Here is a 5,000-nt window from a genome sequence, read left to right on the forward strand (position 1 = left end):
GGAAGAGCGTGAAAAGGACTGGCTGTGGATGGAGTGAGCAGGAAAAGACTGAGGGAGATTGATCATGAAGAATTTGAGTGGGATTTAGCGACTTGTTGGGTAAAAGAAAAGAGAGTTTGAGCATACAGGATGTGAGAGTAAAAGAAGTGAAAGGGACTTCATAGGGCAAGACAGTGTAAGGGTTAAGAGAGTGAAAGGTTGTAGGTAGACCAGTAGGAAAGAATTAGAGAACCTTGGTGGTGTGGGAAAGATAGGAATGAGAAAGCAAGATATGGATAAAAAGAAGACCTGAATGTAGACGTCGAAGTGAGTGGGATGGGGTGTTCTGAAAAATATGGGTGGAGAGGAATGTGGGAGGGTGTGGTTGGGCTGGGAGGAAGGCTTTGGCTGAGAAATGGGTAGATATAGGGAATGGATGTATTGATAGATAAATGAGAGAGAGAGAGAGAGAGAGAGAGAGAAAGAAAGAGAGAGAGAGAGAGAGAGGGAGGACGTCGGTTGAAAAGTGATCTTGGGAAAGAAATCGCCTGATAAGGAAAGGGGCTTAGTTGGTATGGAGGGATGTCGGGCGGGCGAGGGGCAGAGAGAGAGAGAGAGAGAGAGAATATCGGTACGGCACTTAAGCATCAAGAGACAAATGTAAGGATGATAAAGAAGACGTTAAGTCCAAGAAAAAAAGAAATATAACAGGAAGAATAAGAAAAAATAGCGTTGTATGGAAGGCAGTAAAATAAGCAGGTAGCGCAAGGAAGGGCAGGCATAAGTGGAAGTAGGGTAGGTAAGAGTGATGTTTGGGTAGGCTTTAGTGGAGGCAGAGTTGGCTTTAGTGGAGGCAGAGTTGGCTTTAGTGGAGGCAGAGTCTGCTTTAATGCAGGCAGGGTATTGTACTGTAGTAATTTAGGAAGGAGTGGGGTCGGGAAAGGTGAAAATAATAACAGGGAATTCAAGTGACAGGCAAAATAGAGAGATAAGGAGGAGAAAGGTAGTGAGGAAGAACAAATATTCAGTTAGGAAGCAGACATGCTAGGTACATATGGAAGGCAGGACAGGCAGAAAGGACGAGATTATTGAGTCACACATCCTGGGTTAGGAAGTTAAGTCGGCAAGAAGGGAATGAAAGATACATAGGCAGGAAGAGCGGAGCAGTGTGGTCAGAATGAATGCGTGGCAGGCGGGAGTAGTGATAATATCCGGTCAGACAGTCAGGATAGGCGACTTTAAATAGAGAAGACATACAGAGGTTGGCAGGAAGAAAGAGAAAACTGGATAGGCAGCAGGAGGGGTAAGCAGAAGAGAAAAGCGGGCTAGGCAGAAAGAAGCAGAGTATTAGACCAAGCAGGCAAGGATGGGGTAATCACGGCGGTAATAAAGGCATGCAGGCGAGGTTGGCAGGAACAGCGAGAATATCATGTTAGGCAGGAAGCCGGGCAGGCAGATGAGAGAGGCAGGAGAGGCAGCACCCTAGACTCCCAGACCCGCTTGAAGGAGAATAAGTTTTCTCTCCGGCCGATGGAAGGATGAATGAATGAAAATATCCGGTCAGGCAGGAGGAAGGCTATAGTCAGATATGCAAAGCAGGGTAAAGAGAAGAGACAGGCAGGTTAGGTAGACGAGGACTCTAGGATAAGTAGATGAGGAGGGAAGGGTAGGGAGATGAACCAGACAAGCAGACAGGCAGATTACTACTCGTATGGCGGTAGGGAAGGGAAATGAGGAAGACAGGGGAGGTAGGTGAGAAAGGAAGGACAGGCAGGCAGACAGGGTAGGCAGATGAGGAAGAAAGCGCAGGCAGGCAGACAGGCAGATAATCAAGACAGGGAAAGGAGGTAAGGAAGACAACACAAGCAGAGTAGGCAGTTAAAGAAGGCAGGGGAGGCAGGCATGGAGATAAGAAAGGCACAAGGAGATAATAAATACAGGGGGGGGGGAAGTAGATGAGTAAGGCAGGGTAGGAAGGTAGAGAAGGAAGGAAGGGTAGATACACAGAAAGCTAGGAAAGCAAGCAGAATGAATAGGCAGGAAGAACTAGAATATCCGAATAGCTAGGAGACAGGGAAGGCAGCTGAGGAAGGTAGGAGAGGCCGATAGGCATGGTAGGCAGGTGGAGCAGGAAGGCAGGGTAGGCAGGTGGGGCAGGAAGGCAGGGTAGGCAGATCAGACAGGAAGACAGGGTAAGCAGATGAGGCACGGTGGACAGGAAGGCAGGCAGGCAAGCTCCGGGGCCGGCCTGAAGGAGAATAAATTTCCTCCCCGGCAGAACTGACTACTTGACTTGAAAAATGAGATTGAATCCGAGCGAGTGTGGCGGAAACTTTAATGAGGGCGGGAGGGGCCAGCTGACATGACTCCCTGGTCCACCTCTATCGCCACTGAGAGAGAGAGAGAGAGAGAGAGAGAGAGAGAGAGAGAGAGAGAGAGAGAGTTAAAAGTTAGAGAATGGGGACCTTTTTTCTTGTTTATGGTGTTTTTCATGGTAGGCTAAAAAATCCGAACATGATCTTATTTTTTTTTTTTTTCCAGAAATTCTTATGTTGAGGCTGAGTTTGGTGTTTCATTAATCTTACTGTTTATTCATTCTCTCTCTCTCTCTCTCTCTCTCTCTCTCTCTCTCTCTCTCTCTCTCTCTTAACAGTATCTTTTTATTGAGTCTGATGAGCCCTGACATTTTGAACTGAGGAATCTGTATTTTTTACTCTTTGCTGAAAATTTTAAACTTTTATTTTGTATGTATTGTCTCTTCGATTCTCTGCCTTTATCTCATTCTTGAAATTTCTAAACCATAGCTACTTTTTCTTTTTAATTTTCAATCTTCAAATTCATGATATTCGGAAGCTATTCACATTGTCGAGATTTCTCAACGTACCATTCCTGAAATGTCCAAGATCTTATCATTCATGGAAATTTCTCAAACCTGGAATCTTTCTCATGGTATTCCTCAAAAGCGGCCGAGATCTTCGTCTTCCTCGTCAGAATAAATCGTACGCCATCCTCCCCGCTTCCCTGCCTCGCCGTCCTTTTTGGCTTCTTCGATTCTTTTCTTTTTCTCGGTTCCCTTCTCGTCCTCTAAATCCTTTTCAATTCTCCTCCATCCTTTTTCGTACCTCCTGATCCACTTCATTGCCTCTTGATGCAGCCTTCCAGCCTCTCGATTCTATTCACTTCTCTATTTTTCCTTGTCTCTCAATCCCCGTCCTTGCCTCTTGGTCTTTTTTTTTTTTCTCTCCTTTTCAGTTATTTCCTTGCCTCTTGAAACCTCTCCCATACCAATCGATTCCCAGTCTTGCCTTGAATCCTCCCTGCCTCTTGATCCCTCTGTGTCCACCTCTGCCTGTCGATCCCTTTTCCTGTCTCTCGGTCCTCTTGCTTCCCTTTCGATCCCTTTCCATACCTCTCGGACCTTCCCTGCCTTTCGAAGCTCCACCTTGTTCTTGATCCTTCCCTTCTCGATCCTCCTCCCTACCTTGCCTCAGTGATCCGAAATAGGCTTCTCAGTTTAACCACTTTTCTTTTTTTTTTAATTGTATAACAGAATAAAGGACTTAACTCAGGTTGCAGGTAGGAAATGGAAGTAAATTTGTTTATGTTTTGTTGCAGCTTACGTATAGTTCTTGTATATGTATTAGCCATACTTATATACGGTATGTATCGCCTAATTGCTGTTCTTTATGCATCACAAATTTTGGTGTTCCTGTGTGTTTGCCGCCCCGTGTCTTATGTCTCGTTGTATTGTTTCGTTGGACCTTTGTAACCCAGTAGTTTATGTATTGCTGTTTATGTATCACTTTAGTTTATCTAACAGGCATTATTTGTATCTTGCTATATTTTTCACTGCACCTACTGTATCATGTGTTTCACGGTAACTTATGTATCGCTGCGTGCATTTCTGTTTTTAATGGTTCCATATATCTTTCAGTAAAGTGTTGGATTCTAAGTTTTCGTTATTGTGTAATTCTGCTTCCCTCCCCGTAATTGTAGTTTATGTATTAATTAAGAGTGTGTATTTATCCTTTATATATTGCTGTTATCTGTGACCTCGTTATAACTTATTCATCTGTGTAGCTCGTGTATTGATGAAGTTTGAATATGTGTTGCTGTTTACCTTCCGTTTAGCGTGTTTATCGTTACAGTTTATATGTATTGGTCTCAGCGGTTTACATATTGGCGAAGTTTAAGCAGTTATTTCGTTGTGGGTATATTAATACTACTGTGGGTGAACTGTGAGGCGGGCGGTGGGTGATGTGGCAAGTTCAAGGTCTGTGTCAGATATAGATAAGATTGCTCAGCCTTATGTGGCTCTGTTCACGGACCCTCACTCCCCCCTTACACACACACACACACACACACACACACACACACACACACACACACACACACACACACACACACACACACACACACACACACACACACACACACACACTCTCTCTCTCTCTCTCTCTCTCTCTCTCTCTCTCTCTCTCTCTCTCTCCCTGCCTCCTTCCTTCAGATCTCTTTTTCTCATATTCTCATATTATCTGTTTATTTTCGTGTCTTCTCTCTTTCTGGTGGTTTCCTGTACTTTTGCCTAGTTTTGTAACGTTCTCATTCGGCTTCCTTTTATTTTTTATCTGCCTACTTATCTGATTCTTGACATTTGCTTTGCTTGCCTTATGATTGCTTGGTTTCCTTTCTTCTTCCCTTCCCTCTGCTTCCCCTTTTATCTGCTTTCTGCTTTCTTCCTTTCTCCTTCCTTTCTACTCAACTGGCTTTCCTGTCACCTTAATCTCTGCTTCCCATATCATCTGCTTGTTCTCTTGTCTTCGTCCTTTCTCTTTTCTTCCTCTAGTTTCTGCTTGGCATTGTCTGCTCCCTTTATCTTTCCTGCCATTATTATCTGCTTGCTTTTCCTTTTGCTGCCTTGCTCTTGTCATTTTGCGTGCCTGTGTGTCTGCGTCCCGTGTTTGCCTGGCTCCATAATCCCCTGTATGTGGGTGAGGGGGAAGCCAGGGCGAGTGTGGAAG

Source organism: Coenobita brevimanus, chromosome 87 (assembly GCF_032717465.1).
Source record: "Coenobita brevimanus isolate Jiangsu-jjx chromosome 87, ASM3271746v2, whole genome shotgun sequence".
Classification (NCBI taxonomy): domain Eukaryota; kingdom Metazoa; phylum Arthropoda; class Malacostraca; order Decapoda; family Coenobitidae; genus Coenobita; species Coenobita brevimanus.